This window comes from Lissotriton vulgaris, chromosome 8 (assembly GCF_964263255.1).
Source record: "Lissotriton vulgaris chromosome 8, aLisVul1.2, whole genome shotgun sequence".
Lineage (NCBI taxonomy): Eukaryota > Metazoa > Chordata > Amphibia > Caudata > Salamandridae > Lissotriton > Lissotriton vulgaris.
Window position 1 is genome coordinate 358,441,171 of NC_141696.1, and position 18,369 is coordinate 358,459,539.

An 18,369-nucleotide genomic window follows, 5' to 3' on the forward strand; every position below is an offset into this window, starting at 1 on the left:
GCGCTATACAAATCCTATGACTTGACTTGACTTGACATCTCCTGCTAGGTCCCTCCCCTATGGGTGGGACCAGGAAGGGGGGTGGTTACACCCCCTTTCCTTTGTCCAGGTCTCACTGGAGCTGGGGCTGGGGTGCCCCAGAACCGGTTTGACCGGATTATGCAAGGGGAAGCCTTGTGCTCCCCAGGCACTGTCTGGTTTCTTTCAAACCTCCCTGCTACAATCCACTATCTCCTGTCTGGGGTGGTGTGACACCTCCCTGTGACAGGAAATCCTTTGTCCAGGCCTCCTCTGCTGAGTTTCGGTCAGCAGCAGGAGGTCAGACATGTGTCTGTGGCAGAAGCATCCATTTTGTGGATCTGAGGCTCTTTTAAAAATCAACCGCGTTTTAGCAAAAGTAACATGTCGTCCCCTCTAGAGGGGTGGAATGCTACCCCCGTCGCCAGGACTGGCGAGGGGGTAGTATTCCAATTCGTATGACACCTTACACGACATGTTTTGATAAAGCCAAACCAAAGTTGACATATAACCGCGAGGATTATAATGCACTTAATAGTATATGGTTTGGCATTATCCCAGAACAGCTAAGGGAATTGGTCCCGACAGCTGCAGACAGGCTCAGCTCATGCTAGAGCACCATCTCACATTAAACCACGCACTCTGCCTTCAGGATTGTTAAGGCCTGCCATAAAAGTGGCTCACAGGTTTATATGTGTCCAGATAGGTTTAGATATAGGCATACTATATCTAAGCAAGGGGTGATTACACCACCTTGCCCCAGCTGAGTGATCAGCCAGTTGTGTCAATTTTAGATAGCCAGCCAGGGGTGGCAAAAGATATGCTGCAGCCCCTGGTAGGCCTTGGATGCACCTATGCCCTGGGCACCTATAGTGCTCTGTACAGGGGCTGATAAGGTGACCCAAGCCAATCTAGTTATGCACCTAGGGTACATGGAATCCATTTTACAGAGAGAGCAGATAGCCTGGGGCCCTGATTAGCAGGGAACCAGGCCAACTAAGTCGAAAACTAGCTAAACACAAGGTAAAAAATCTGGGGTAACCATAGTCAGGTAGCCACCTTCCTACACCGACTAATGTGACAAAAATGATAAGGACAATACTAATCCTTTAAGATTAATAAGGGGTGTTGAAACTTTTCATAACTCTCTCATCATTGACTGAACATCTGAAATTCTAATTGTCAATGATATATGCATAATCTGTATATTTTTTTTAGCTCCATTCATACCACGATGGCAAAGGTCCCTTGACAATTGTCTAAAAGCCATTAGGATTTACCAAGGACCCAGTGTAAGTTGGGTGTTAATATTGAAAACCATATTTGGCTAAATTCTCAGGCTTTCCTGCAGCACCAATTAAGAATGGAGAGGCGGAACTGGAAAGAGGATAATTTCTTCTATCCAGGACTCAATTGCTTGTGCTCATTTCAGTTATACATAAGTTTAATTCATACTAATTTTTCATTCATTACATTTTACTATGTGTATTGCTGCATGGTTGGAACACAAGAAAAAATCATAAGCTGCACCCCTGGTATTGGGTACGTTTTTGGCCAAGCAATAAACACCATGTATACCTGCAACCAGAAAGGTCCGACAGACAACACGATATATTACTTTTGTAAATCTGTCATCTGCGCAAACAATTACAGATGAATGTTATGTCACCAATTTTAGTCGTTCCTACTTATTTGATTTCAAACTCTTTGAAACCCATGAGCAATCTACAGAAATAACTTCATTCTGATTTCCGAATTTTGTGTACTTTAAAAAATGTGTAGCTTTCTGTGTTAACCCATGAGTTTCACACCAGTTTCCATTACAAACGGCAAATGTGCTGAAACCACAAAAGGGAAAAAAAGATTACCCCTTAGAGTTGTAAAAAAAAAGAATAATAAAAGCTATTTTTTTTACCAGTTTTTGCATTTTTCTGCTTGTTCCTAAAAGCTTTGAAGATGGTGATCTCAGCACATCAAACGTTTTGACGCTGTTTTAAAAAAATACACTTTCTTGCATGGCACTTGTTCTCAAATTTTTTAAAAACTAATATTCTGGCTATTTTTTCGGTTGCCTCCAGGGGAATCCACAAATCCTGGGTACCATCAGAATCTCCATAATAAGGTAAAAAGTACACAAATTTGGCCTGGATAGCATTTTTTGTTTAAATCTGTATATTGTGTTACTTGATACAGTACAATAATACAAGCAGCCATGAGTTTGAATATCAGCATAGCAACAGGTACATCATAATATTGCGAGTTAAATTTACCTTTGCCTTGCTTGTTCTAGGATGCATAATACAGTTATGTGCTGCTAGAGAGTAGGTAGATACATACAGCTATCAGGAATAGTTCTAAAGTGTATCTAGAGAACACTATATAAGTACAGGCGGGTACTGGTCTCATGGAGTGACACATCACTATGGCAGAAATAAACAGTACTTTTCCAGAAGTATCGATAATGCTAACAAATATTCTAACGATGAACAGTCAGGCCACGATAAAACATACCTCCGTGCAGTCAATCACAATGTAGGTAATCGAGGAAGCAACTATAATCCGATGTAATAATGATTCCTAACACTTAGGTTGATCCTGGAAGCGGAAGCATGGTAGTCGAGTGTGTGGCAGTGCGGGTCTCCATTTTAGGGAGGGGCACAGGGTGCTCCTCTTCCAGCAACACCCCACCACCCCTCGGTGAAGTGGTCAATGAGGTGGAGGCATGTTGTGTGCCAGCGTGCAAGGCAGCCATTATGGTGTCCCATCTTGTGGCTATGGGGTATTTGCGGAATCCCAGATTATCCTGTCTGTGTAGGACAATGCTCTCTGCCTGTGCCCAGACAGTGAGAAATTGCATCCAAGCTTTGAGGGGGTGGATGATAATTCTCTTACCTGTAAAAGACCCAGGTCAGTAAAGCAGGACGTGACTCGATGGGGCATATTCTCAAGGAGTTATTGCAGAGTTATCGGCACTTCATCGCAGCCAAAGTCGCGATAAAGTTATCACCCCATTCACAAGCAGGTGCTACTAGCAACATCACCAGTTTACCCGCGGTAGCAGCCACAAAAAACATCGCCACAGACAAGTCCGGCAACTATCGCTAATGAGATGCAGAGTAGGCGTTCCCTCGCCAAAAGCCTTGACAACACCACTGCGCAAAATTCTCAACGACCAGCCAGATCGGCGAAAAGACCACAAAACATGCGATAAGGCGCGTTAGCAGCAGGAAACTAACACCTGCTCTGACCTGGTGCAAAGTCGGACGACAGCCTGCACCACAAAAGGAAGCTCAGCCCAGAGCCACACCTGAAGAACAACATATGCCATGGAGCCACTGAACATGCGGGCCGGACACCCAAGAGGGCCACAACACCCCCCACCACCTCCCCCAGGACCCCCCCACCCTCCAGACCCCACCCCAGGCACACCCCACCTCCCCTGGACCAAGACACTGCAGATCAACGGCTCAAAAACATGAACAAAAGCATCCGCCTGATGTCGTACAATTGCAACAATCAACATACATGTGAGGACTGAAATCCTGATTCATTCATTCACCATTGAAAGACCAAACAAAATGTCACATTCTATTTTGTCGCAAATAAAAACTACTGTGAAGAGTCATGGCGGGGCATCCTTGGACAATCTGTGACTCACAGCCTGCAAGACAATATCCAAGATAAGAAGGTGTGTCAGGCACTCATCAAAGGAAAGGGAGAGCGAGAAAGAGAGAAAGAAAGAGAGAAAGAAAGAGCGAGAGAGACTGAACAAGGCGCGCAAGGCCAATTGGGCCCTTGGCTCATACAAACATGCCAACAGCTGCGCCTGTCTGGAAATGTGTGCACCCCAAATCACAGGCCTGGCATCAAAGTCAGCGCGAAGGCCACATCACATTTCAGAAATGTAAGCTGTAGTAAGACTAAAATTAGGTATGAAAGCTCCTTTATCTCAACACACAAGGCAAAAGGCCACCAGAATCCCCAACCTTGGTCCTGAATGCGGCTGGCACACCCTGCGTGAGATACCATACCAGCCTACGACGACTCCCACACCACGAACTTCGCTGATAAAAAACCAACGTTGCCACAACCCACACGACCTAAACCTGCAAGGGATGCATTGGTTAAAAACTACCCATACGTCCAAATGTTGCACACACATACGACTCATTGCCCAGAGCTGTGGCATATCGTCCACAGAACTGCCGCTGGTCTGAGGAGTGCCGGTGCTACTAGACCAACAATCACAATGGCAGGCATTCCCGGGCACATGCACAACCCCTGTCACGTGGAACTGTACCGTGCACGAATGCTGCATCTGTTGGGATCCCTGCCAATGGCAGTTTTGCGAATCAGTTTCCGTCTGAGTTTCCATCTTGCCTACGTTCAGCCCTGGTTCCACTGTCGATCATGCACTTTCGAGTGGCCCATGGAGGTCTGCCTATCCAACGCATAGGTAGCTGAATTGGATTATGTCCTGATCTCCCACGAACAGGAGTGTCACCGGGATAGCTGTGCATGGGGTGCACTGATCTTTGGCGTATGTGCTGGCAGTTCTGCATGGGAGATTGCACAACTCCCCGTGTGCAGTGACCACATCGAGGCACTCCACTATTGGGCTGTGTTACAGATCGGTGAAACGGCGTGGACTGAGCACATCTGCGCGGACCAGTTAATTGATTGGCTCACCCTGGTGTTCCTTGAACCCAACAATGACGTACTATTGGAACACATTGCCCATGAAGCTGCACTGGCTTTCATGAATGAGTAACTAAGTTCCTGCAGTCACATCAGATTGTCACCCACAGCACCGGTCCCAACACCTTGTTTCATCCTGGGGAATGCTCACATATCCCACCACAACAGTTGACATGTCTGCCTTTGTCTGGAGTCAGAATGCATGTGCATGACCTACGCGTGTGTACACACCTGTGCAAGGTGATGCAGTTCCATGGTCGAAGCAGCACAGTGTCGCCTGGCAACCTTACCAATTCAGACATCCTGCTGGGGGGAGAGTACACACATGGCAATGTAGCACGACATGTGACCTTGTCGTACCCTTTCACCTGATCACTGTCAGCAGAGAAAACAGTCAGCGCAGTCCAGTGGCAGAGCACTATGCAGATCCCATGGGCTGCGAGTCATGCCCCCTCACACGGATGAGCAGACGCCAAACATCACATGACTCGTCCAGCAAGGCGGGCTGAGACCGTTGCGATCCGTAATGATTTTGTATACATTTTTGCCTCCCCATGTCTTGCACTTCGACATGTTCCATGTGTGTTTTTTATTTTTAAAAGCTTTATTGTAAATAAAACAGCTCGATGATACAGAGTCATAGATACAGTTGCTGTATACAAGGTACATCTCTGTTAAGGAACTAAAAGAAACACCCTCCCCACCTTGCATGCCGTTGTAAGTCTGAATAACCATGCTCTGAACTACATTGCCCATGTTTACAATAAAAAGCATATACAGTACCTATAAAGAACAACAGTAGGAGACTGGAATACCCTCAGGGATCCCGGATCACAGTGGGGTTGGGCGGGGACATAGAAGCCCATCACGGAAGGGGCGTTGCTGCTGCCTATGTAGGTTAAGTGCCGCTGATGTCTCTATCTCACTGCTATTCAGAGGTGGAAATAGTAGTATCTCAGCTCCCATCCCGCGGGGGGAACCTCCGGGGCCTCAACCTTATCTTGCACCCCCGGGATAGCAGTCGAATCATCTGCCGTTGAGAGGAGATAGGATGTGAGGGGGCCCCATATATGGTCTGGAGGTAAGTGGGAGCAGTTCAGCATAGGTAAGTGAGTGTTCCTGCCATGTTGTAAGATCATATATCCATTCTTTAAATTTAGGGGGCCAACCTACGTTTAGTTAGTTATCAGGAGGTCTAGGGCTAGGAACTTCTTATATACAGTGTCAACATTATGCGTGTAGCCTAGTAGAACAATGTCTGGCGAGGCTTGTAGAGGCGTATCTATAATTTTTGATATACCCGCAAACACTTGCAGCCAGTATTGGTGGATGGTCGGGCATAGCCAGGCTATATGGAGAAAGTCAGCGCCCTCGCCCCTACATCTGGAACATCTGTCATCCTCTCTGAGCTTGTATTTATTTGGAGCTTGGCCGTGGTATAGTATAGCCTGTGTAGGAATTTATACATAATGAGTCTCTACCGGCTGTTGGCTGTTATAGCCTCCATCTGCTTGCAGCAGAATTCCCACTGTTTGTCTGTTATGTGGTTCTCTAGGTCGTTGTCCCACTCATGACGGGCCTTCAGAGCCTGGTGGGGTAGGTGCTTTTTGTTTGTGACGGTAAATGAGAGAGGTGACATGCTGAAGAGGTACTGTCTGTAGCAGGGCGTGAAGAAGGGGCAGTATGGGAGGCTCCAGGGGGAATGCAGGCATGGTGGTTTTAACACTCTGCCTAAGTCTTACGTACATGAATATATCCATTGTTGTGGGTGTGTTAGCTTTATAAAACACATTTTCCCTATGGACTCTTCTGTTCTCTTTTTCAGTCATACACACCACACTCAAAGGTTTGGAACCACTCAAAGGGCAATGTACTGTCTGTTTGTTATAAATTTATTAAGTGTCAAACAAGTAATTAAAAAAAAGGGGAGATATGAAATATCTCAAATTGAATCAATTGGTGTTACAGTATATAACATTTCATTACATAAACATCATTATTAATACACATTAAAAAATCATATTCCTATCTGAATATGTAAAACACACACAACAGTACAGAAGAGTCCATAGGGAAAATGTGTTTTATAAAACTATTTCTGGTGCTCTGTCTCTATTGGACTTCACGAGCCCCTCTCCTTGGTTTCAAAGTGGGTGTGTTAGCGCCAAAGAACTGTTCCCTAGACCGGAATGTTCCACATGTATACATGTCCCCCCACGTAGTAAAGTGTCATTTTTCAAACATAGAGCTACATTGTTTTCGTATGTGACTTGAGGAGAAGGTTGGTACACCAGGGGCATGTTAGGAGAGTATAGCATGGGCACTTCAAGCCTAGCGGCAATTTTCTTCGAGGCTGCGACGGTGCAAGCCACTGTGGTGGGGTCGTGCTCTCGTTCCCCACAGGGGGTGTACAGGAAACCCGAAAGAGGAATGGGGGCCATATATCCTTCTTCCACCGCTAAGTGAGGCATACAGGGTAGTGGGTGTAACCAGTTTGTGGCGAAGTGGGCTTGGGCACAGTAATATTAAAGTTCCAAGTTAGGGACTTCATATCCCCCATGAGAAGGGCAAAACCAGAGTATCGAAGCCAAATAGGGCGTGTTTGCCACCTCAAACTAGAAGTATGGCTTGTGTTTTGAGCGCACTAAAGAAATACTTGCCAGGATGGTATGGTATGTTAGTAAAGACATAAAGAAACTTTGGCAATAGTACCATTTTCACTAAGGAGATCTTCCCAGCTATGGAGAGGGGCAACGATAACCATCTTGTGATCGACTTAATAGCTTTGTCTAGTGCAACTCCATAATTGGCCCGTAATAATTCTTCTCTATTTCTGGTAACTCTGATACCCAAATATTTAATTTCCTCGGTTTGCCACGTAAGGGGGTAGTCTAGGGGGTACGTAGTTGCTGAGGCAGTGATTGGGAAAACTGCAGACTTGGCCCAGTTGACGCTAATACCTGAAATGGCTACAAATTTCGTGACCTCACCTAATACGGGGTTTAGGTTTTCCCTGTGGGTTCTTGATATAGAGGGTTACATCATCCAAGTAAAGCGAAATTATGAGTTGCATGGATGGGAAGATCCACGCTCTTTCTTCGTGGTGCTGCCTAATTTTCGCTGCAAGAGGATCTATAGCCAATGCAAAAAGGATGGGGGATAGCGGGCAGCCTTGGCGCATACCCCTGGTGATGCTAAAACTGGGGGAGCGTGCTCCATTGAGGAGGACCATGGCCGTGGGCTGCTGATACAGCAGTTCTACCCACCGAGAAACGCCAGGGGCATTCCTATGTAGCGCAAGGTACCTAGGAGGTAGTCCCACTCAATGGAATCAAACGCCTTAGTGGGGTTGAGGAAAACGGCAACTGCAGAACTGTCGGGGTCAATGTCTTGTAGAACTGTAAGGAGGGTCCGGAGGTTATGGGACGTCGCTCTGTTGGGGACAAATCCGGACTGATCCTGTAGGACCAGCCTTTCCATTAACAAATTCAATCTGTTGGAGAGGACTTTCGTCAACATTTTGGTGCCACAATTTATGAGGGAAAGTGGGCGATAGGATTCACATTGGGTAGGAGGTTTGTCAGGTTTGAGGAGGGATGTGATCAGGGCCTCTTGCATGGTAGGAGGGAGCTGGTGATTTTGTCTAGTTCTAGTTCGGCACTGAGGAACTCTCGCTGGGTAATGCCTAGCCACGCGAGGGCTGTGTCCTCAACATATGAGGGGAGGTCAAGCAGCGTTCCCCTATGTGTTGTGTAGAGAGATTTATAATATGTCATGAAGGTGTGAAGCTGCCCAGAAGGATGTTGGTGGACTTCACCCTCAGAGTTGTGGATTTCCGTGACATGATTGGAAAATCTAGGCTGTCTGACCAGATTCTCTCTAACAAAAGAGAGGGACCCAAACAATCCAAAGGGGTAGGGTACCAGAAGACAACCTGTCAATAAAGTTTCCCCTTTGGGTGAACTTATAGGCTAACCACAGTTTAAACTAAGCATACATACAGATTAATTCAATACCACAGACTAGGAGCAGCAAATGATAAATATAATACAGTCATACAAAAAAATGTACATTTTATTTTGGTATATTAAACACAATGTTAAAAACAATACAGAACGATACACCATTAATTAATTACAGAAAAAAATGGGACAATACACAAGGAGAATGATTCCAATTAAAAAGAGGAAAATACACTAGTTCAAACACATTGTTGAATCATACTCCAAGTTGTACATTTAATTTCTCAATTAGAGGAGTTTCTTTGTTCAATGACTTAGTGTATCTCCACCCAACATTGCATCGACGCGGTTCGGTTATGGCATATAATTATTCAAAGCCAAAATCCTTCCTCAGGATTAAAATAATAGTATCCCACTTTAACAAAGTATCTTTTTAGATCAACAAGTAAACAATATCGATGGTACTGCTATGTTCAGCTACCTTCAGGTAGTACCTCATCGATTCCTTAATGTGCGTGTAAACATACACTGCACTCCATCATCACCTATGTTGTGACGACGCATTTTTTTTTTCCGAGACAGAACTGATCCTTCTGTTCACGTAACAGCCAGACCGCCCGCAGTCTGCTGATAGAATCTTCGAGCGGCAAGGTGGGGTTCTACGTCCTCAAACCAGAGTGCTGTGTTGAGGACGTAGAACCCCACCTTGCCGCTCGAAGATTCTATCAGCAGACTGCGGGCGGTCTGGCTGTTACGTGAACAGAAGGATCAGTTCTGTCTCGGAAAAAAACGGCGTTGTCACAACATAGGTGATGACGGAGTGCAGTGTATGTTTACACGCACATTAAGGAATCTATGAGGTACTACCTGAAGGTAGCTGAACATAGCAGTACCATCGATATTGTTTACTTGTTGATCTAAAAGATACTTTGTAAAAGTGGGATACTATTATTTTATCCGCTTTTTTGGCTTTAAAAGCCAAGAAAGCGGAGATAAAATTATCTCCCTATTACCTAGCTGTCGCTAACACCAGTTAGCGACAGCTAGTAGGAGATAGCGACCATCTTGGGCCCCACTTTGCATGTCAGTGATATTTATCACTAATGACATGCAAAGTGGCCACTCACAGGAGCTCAAAACTGCTGCTGATCTACTGTTTCTACTTCTGCTGAGCAAGAGAACTCGTTTTACCGTCTGCAGCCTGTGCTGGCTGTCTGAAGCTGACGTTGATTCCTCACTGTGTCGTGGCGCTGCCTCCCCCTGACTCGCTGGTGTGAGCGTGAGCTGCACTCGGCACGCTCTGCCTGTCGCTCCCAGCTGGAGTCAGAGGGGTTGAGGCCAGGGTGCAAACAGCGAGAGCACCTAGCCTGGGGGACTGCGAGGACCAGAATCCTTAGCGGAGATCACCTGGTTCCTCTTCCCCCAGGCGAACCGCCCACGGACACGCCCCCAACGACCTGGATAAAGATTCGTGACACCTGCTTCGCGGGCGCCACTCACAGGAGCTCAAAACTGCTGCTGATCTACTGTTTCTACTTCTGCTGAGCAAGAGAACTCGTTTTACCGTCTGCAGCCTGTGCTGGCTGTCTGAAGCTGACGCTGATTCCTCACTGTGTCGTGGCGCTGCCTCCCCCTGACTCGCTGGTGTGAGCGTGAGCTGCACTCGGCACGCTCTGCCTGTCGCTCCCAGCTGGAGTCAGAGGGGTTGAGGCCAGGGTGCAAACAGCGAGAGCACCTAGCCTGGGGGACTGCGAGGACCAGAATCCTTAGCGGAGATCACCTGGTTCCTCTTCCCCCAGGCGAACCGCCCACGGACACGCCCCCAATGAAACGTATATAGATAACATCTCGCATCCCGCGACGCGGGACGCGCGCGGGACCAAGCGCGGGGATAAGCCCGGGCAAAAGGGCGGGCCGTCTGTGGCCGTCCGGGGACGACCGAGGACGGGACGGGCCACCCCACTAACGCTCACTACAAGAGGAAACTCTTCAACTAAACTTTTGATTCATACGTGTAAAAAACCCTCATTCCTTTACTGATCTAATGAGATAGTGTGATTAAGACAAGCCACAGCATATTATTAATACTATACATTACATCTATAAAATAGATTTCTGTCCCCAAGTATGAGGGCGCTAAAAAAACTACGCTCACGGACAATCTACATGAGGCGAATGGGGACGGACGCAGCTGTAAGAAAATCTGTAGACAAGTCACTAAAACCAGGACAAATATCAAGCACTCCTGCTATAAGTGAATACTTCTCTACCCTCTCCAAGAAAAAGTTTCTTTCCCCAAACTCTAATGATGATCAAAATAAGTTGGTTGAACCTGATCCGTTACATTTTTCTGACCAGAAATCCAACAAACAAGGTCAAATAACAATAGAGAGTAATTTGGCAAATTACTCTCCTTCGGAAGAATGTCAAAAATCTCGTCTAGTTGTGTCTCAAATAACAACTATAACACCTATAAAAAATCAGGACAACGACTTATTTTTCGACGTATCCGCAAATCATAACTCAAAGACCGAAGAAGAAAATAAAGAAATATTGCTAAGTCAAAGACATCCCCAAACCAGTTCGCCAGAAAAATCACCTAACCTTTTTTCTAATCTGACCAATCTATCAGACCCAAATTTTATAAACCTAAACTCTGGAAATACTGCCTCTCCCATATCAAAAGCACTCTTCTCACTGCAAGAAATTCTGGATTCAGTACTAACACATCTTGGACACATTTTAGCTAACTCAGACGATACTTTAGACGTACAAATAGGAATACTTAAATTCCTGGTTGAAGAAAAAAAGAAAAAAGATCTAACTAAAGTCTCATCAAAACAAACCGGAGAAGACGAATCACAACAAACAGATGAATTTCATAAAAATGGAAGTGCCACCCCACAACAACAGGAAGCAAGCACACAAACGAACGACGTACTAATAATCAACAATAAAACTAACGGAACAAAAAACAAAGAAAAATCTCCTATCACATATTCACTTAAAAAACTGTTCAAAGAAGAACTGGAAATCAAAGCTGAGAACAATACCAAACACTATCCGATTTTTTCGAATAAAGTATCCGATAACAATCGCGATCAGATTATCGGAAAAAATAAAACTGAGCTATCAGGAGTTACTGCTGAACAGGATTTCAACCAAAGAGAACAGTCTGAAAATAGTAATACTAGGGAAAAAGTAAAGGGGAAGAAGAAGAGAAAACCTATGAGGAGAATACAGAGGAAAAAAGGGAATAGGCTCAAATTCCAAAAATCTAATCCTGTAAATCTGGTGAACACTCCAGTAATTCAAAAAACATCATCAGAAAAATCCCTAAATCCTGAAGCAGATGAATTTTGTCCTCCGATAGAAAATAAACCTACATCGCAAAATAACATGGACATAAAAGAACCATATGACAATAATTTCCAATCATGGGAAATAAATCCATCCAAACACATAACTATTAAAGAGCTATTTCCTTCAGATAAGGAGCCGTTTAATCGCGGTAAAATCATCAATCTATTACAAGAAATTCCATCCCTGAATTCTCTGACCAGCAAAGAAATTGACTTAGTTCTGTTTCCAATAAAAGAAAATAACAAACTAGTACAGGTATCCTTTTATTCACCGGTTTTGCCTGGAATAATAATCAGAGAGAAGGAAATTCTTCACAAAAAAGGCTATGATGTAATCTCGGTGGAAGATTTTAAAACCAACAACTCAAATAATGGTATATTAGGACAAACCCACAGAAGAAAAGAAAACAACAGTTCTAATTGGGGAGACCTAGCATCAAGTACTATGAGGAAAGATCTACTTAAAATACAAGTAATTCAAGGAGAGAGGTCAGTCTGGTCTCGGAATTCCACCTTTAGTAACACTGAGAACTCAATAAAATCATGGGCATGGTTATCAGAAACCTTAAACAGCAAAAAAATGGTAAATTCACAACAACGCGAAGTTTAGCAAAGGTCTGACGCTATTGTCCTGGAACCTGGCAGGGAAAACTGATATAAAAATGAAACATGCAATTAAAAATTCCCCTGATATCATCGCCCTCCAGGAAACATGGTTAATCAATACCTTTACTCAAAGAGGATACTATGTATACGAAACATTGGCAAAAAAGATCAAGAAGGGGACATGCCAAGGGTGGTCTGGCAATATTATTAAAAGAAGATCACTCTTGGTCACAGGAAATAATTAACACAAACACAGACAATCTACAATGTTTAAAAGTATCCCTTAGAACCCATGCCTCAGCCAAACTAGAAAAAATATTACTTTTCAATATTTACGCACCTCCCAGCAGTAATAATAATGATTTGCTGTTTGACCGCCTAATGGAAATTATCACTCATATAATTGATGATCAATCTCACTTGCCATACCTCATAATGGGGGACTTGAATGCTAAAATTTCTAACTGCGAGATAAAGAAATGGGCTCGTCTCCTCAAAGAGGAATCTCTGGAATCATCACTCCCTGAATTCCCAAAAGGAACTAAATCGGATAAGAGGGGACGCGCACTACTAGCTTTTCTCTCTGGCATTAATGGGATTATATTAAACGGTAACATCAATGGTGATATACCAGCAACATACACACGGCAAGGAAATGGATCTCCCTCAACTATTGATTACTTTATATGCGGGATCGAAGGAAAAGAACAAATGAGTCAACTTTCGATAATATTCACTGCAGAAAGTGATCACGCTCTTTTAAACCTTTCAACCCACTGGATTGCACCGTCCTCTTTTTATAACCAGCCACTATTTCTTACAGAAAAAACGGAAGTAAACACAACTAGGCGTCGCATTTACTGGGGGACAGAAAATCTGGAATATCTGCGGCAACTAATTACTGAAACCAATATATTGACCAACATATATTCAGATGACCCTGTAAAGAACTTTGAACATCTAACGAATAATCTCAAACAAGCTCTGCAAAGTAAGCTAGAATACCACAGACCAGCAAAAAGAAAATGGAAAAACAAGAATAAAAACTGGAATCAACCAGTCGTAAAACAAATCAACAGACTGATACGCGCCCAGTATCTGGAATTCTCGTCAGTAAACAAAAAGGAAATTAATAGATTAAAGAATCAAATACGACGAGAAAAAACTAAACAGAAAAAACTGAAGCAGGACTTTAATTGGACTGAAATCCAGCTAGCAGCTAAACATAATAATCAACGTAAATATTGGTCACTGATCGCAACAATGACAGGATCCAAAAAAAAGCTGGAGGCTACACCTGTATCAGAAGAAAACTGGGACATATACCTACGTGAGCTATACAAACAGAATCAATATATTAAAAATGAAGAAGTGGGAGGAGAAAACGTGGAAACTAAAGATATTAAGATCAATAAAACGTCGGCAGTGTCAGTCTCTATGAATATCAGGAAGGCAAGGAGCACAGGTGCATCTGGCCCCGATCAGATACCTGTCAAGGTCTACCAAATTGACCATAAAGAGTGGGGAACGGTGCTCTCGCCGCTATTTAACTATGTATTCGACAGTGGTCAAATGCCAAATTCCTGGAAAGGAAGTATCATAATCCTGATTTTCAAAAAAGGAAAAAGAAACACACCGGGAAATTATAGGCAAATTGCCCTCATGGACGCTGCTGGGAAGATTTTTGCAGCAGAAATCCTGGATAGGCTGAAAAATTGGGCTTTCTCATTAGGTCTAATTCCTAAATTTCAGTCCGGATTTCGCCCACACCATTCTGTCACTGACAATGTAGCAATCTTCCAAACTATTTTAGATAAGTACGCAACAGGGAAAAAACAAACTATTTACGCAGCGTTCATTGATTACTCGACAGCCTTCGATCGAGTGGATAGACCGACCCTGTGGTCAAAATTGAGAATAATGGGGATCCCGGAGCAGCTATTACATCTGATAGTGAATCTACACAGTGACACCTGGTGCCGCGTCCAAATGGGAAGTGACAAGGGCCTATCGAAGGTAATACGAACATCAAATGGCCTGAAACAAGGGTGCCTCTTGGCTCCAATTTTATTCTCACTGTATTTAAGTGACCTACCTTCCCAACTGCAGCAAGGGATATGTACTCCTCCTAAGATAGCCACTGAATATATCCATTCCCTGCTGTATGCAGACGATATAGTCATGTTTGACCTAACACCTTTCGGACTACAAAATCTTTTAGATATTTTATATAAGTACTCAAGGAAAAATTACCTAATCCCAAATACGAACAAAACAAAAGTGGTTGCCTTTTCAAATCAGAAGAAAAGGGTACGGTACGAATGGAAGCTGGGAGGTGAGAAACTAGAACAAGTAAAGGAGTATACATATCTGGGTAGAATTTTCTCACAAAACATGAGCAACATCAATCAAATCAACCACCTGAAAAGGAAAAGTGATCTGCATGCTGGGGCCTTGTCACGCTTATATTCGGCCACTGGACATAGACATTTCTCTGCACTGATTCAAGTCTATCGAGCTAAAATCACACCGGTCCTGTCCTATGCATCGGAATATATTCCTCTAAATCAATGGTCATATATGGATTTAACAGAAGGAAGAATATTGAAAAAACTACTGAAGATTTCAACATCTACCCCAGTACAGGCATTGAGACTGGAATGTACCATCACGAGCGCATATGCTACAGCTATAGCGAGCATCATAAGGTGGGCCCATAATCTTCTTCTTTCAAAAGAAGGTACTTTAAGAAGATTGCTAAAAGTAGAGACATTCGAGAGTAGCTCTACTCATACTACCTTTACTAAAAATATGCGAGAGGCTCTACAGCTTGCAAAAGTCAATGTGGAAATTTTGTCTACGTGGTCACCAGCTCAACTCAAACTTTTTCTAAAAAACTTCACTCCCAAATTGAGCTACGAGATTGATCACTCTCATTGTAATAGTCTATCGCCATATAAATTTTATGTAGCCTCGCAGGAATACAAACAACGTCAGCCTTACCTAGAGTATACTCTTCAACATGGCGCAAGGCGTGCAATTATGATGTTGCGCCTTGGAACACTTCCTGTACAAACCTTTACTTCCTCTTGGAGGCCCGACAGCTCTGCCCTTTGTACCCTTTGTCAAGGAGGCAACCAAAATTTGGAACACTTATTTTTTATATGCCCTAATGCAGAAATTGTAAATGCAAGGTCAACATGTCTTAAGCCCATCTACCGGTCCTGCAGGATCACTAGCTCACAAGACTTTTTATCACTATGTAAAAGCCACCCTAATGAATTCGTTTGTTACAGAATTTTTAAGTTTTTGAAAATCTCATTGAAAATGTATTAATATGGAATGTATAAATGTATATTTTATTTGTGGTCCTCGTAAGAGTACCGTAACAAAAATAAAAAACTTTGAACTTTGACATGCAAAGTGGGCGAGATAAGATGTTAGCGACTGAAAACAGTCGCTAACATCGCTATCTCCTATTACCAACTTTTGGAGATATTCGCGCTAAGCGCAAATATCTCCAAAAGCTAACACCTGCCCTGAGCAGTTCTTAGCCATGTTATCCAATGGGAGGTGGATAACATGACTAAGAGCATTAGCTCGGTAATGCATGAATATCGCTGACTTTTCAGCGATATTCATGCATTGCGGCGATTTTTATCGCATTTGCGATAAACCTTGGTAATACCATGGTTTATTTGCGGTAAACATCGCCGCAACTCTGCGGTAAATTTTTGTCTCTGACCAAGCAATAGCGATAATTATCGCTATTGCTTGGTAATATGCCCCCATATTTGGCTAAATTCTCAGGCTTTCCTGCAGCACCAATTAAGAATGGAGAGGCGGAACTGGAAAGAGGATAATTTCTTCTATCCAGGACTCAATTGCTTGTGCTCATTTCAGTTATACATAAGTTTAATTCATACTCATTTTTCATTCATTAGATTTTACTATGTGTATTGCTGCATGGTTGGAACACAAGAAAAAATCATAAGCTGCACCCCTGGTATTGGGTACGTTTTTGGCCAAGCAATAAACACCATGTATACCTGCAACCAAAAAGGTCTGACAGACAACACGATATATTACTTTTGTAAATCTGTCATCTGCGCAAACAATTACAGATGAATGTGTTGTCACCAATTTTAGTTGTTCCTACTTATTTGATTTCAAACTCTTTGGAAACCCATGAGCAATCTACAGAAATAACTTCATTCTGATTTCAGAATTTTGTGTACTTTAAAAAATGTGTAGCTTTCTGTCTTAACCCATGGGTTTCACACAAGTTTCCATTACAGACGGCAAATGTGCTGAAACCACAAAGGGGAAAAAAGATTACCCATTAGAGTTGTAAAAAAAAAAAGAATAATAAAAGCAATTTTTTTTTACCAGTTTTTGCATTTTTCTGCTTGTTCCTAAAAGCTTTGAAGATGGCGATCTCAGCACATCAAACGTTTTGACGCTGTTTTAAAAAAATACACTTTCTTGCATGGCACTTTTTCTCAAATTTTATAAAAACTAAATTTTTTTATATTTTGGCTATTTTTTCGGTTGCCTCCAGGGGAATCCACAAATCCTGGGTACCATCAGAATCTCCATAATAAGGTAAAAAGTACACAAATTTGGTCTGAATATCATTTTTTTGTTTAAATCTGTATATTGTGTTAATTGATACAGTACAATAATACAAGCAGCCATGAGTTTGAATATCAGCATAGCAACAGGTACATCATAATATTGCGAGTTAAATTTACCTTTGCCTTGCTTGTTCTAGGATGCATAATACAGTTATGTGCTGCTAGAGAGTAGGTAGATACATCCAGCTATCAGGAATAGTTCTAAAGTGTATCTAGAGAACACTATATAAATACAGGCGGGTACTGGTCTCATGGAGTGACACATCACAATGGCAGAAATAAACAGTACTTTTCCAGAAGTATCGATAATGCTAACAAATATTCTTTAGTTTGAATTTTATTGAAGTATAAAGAAGCAAAGACAGAAAATGAAGAACAATCATAAGGTATAAAAAACAAGAAATCTCTCTTACAGAAAAGTAAATCTGATTGATAAAACGATACAGAAAAATATAGTAAACAATAATGCTTATGAAAACAGAAGGAATGAGGTATAACCTGTAAAATAAGACACATAAGTGATATGAAAAAACATTAAATGCAATTAAGAAAATGTAATCACGGTGGTTTTTGAACCTCAGCAGTGCGGACTTGAGAAGCAGGTGGGATTGTAACAACTCTGGACAAATACTCAGTAAGGGGAAGCCATAAAAGATCACGTTTGATTGCAAGGGAAATGGGAGAAACAAAATTAGTATCTAGACGGTGATTAAAACAGACTGCATTCCACCAAGCACTAAAGGAAACATCATTAGCTTGTTTCCAATGAGATGTAATATGGTGTAAGGCAATGGCTATCAAAAGGTCAATTAATTTATGGTTGTGGGAGGAATTGGTAAAAATAGGAGAAAGAGAACCTAGAAAAATGTTAATGGAGAAGGAAAAAAGAAAATTGAAAATCTTTTTAAACTGGGACCAAACCAATTGCCAAAAACGAAAAATGGGAGGACAATCGAACAACATATGCTTCAAATCAGCTCAAGAGCAGGGACAGGACCAACAAGTGGAAGGAGTGTCTGAGGAAAATGATGACAAAAGTAATGGAGTAAATAATGTACGATTATAAACAAAAAATAGGGTTTGAGT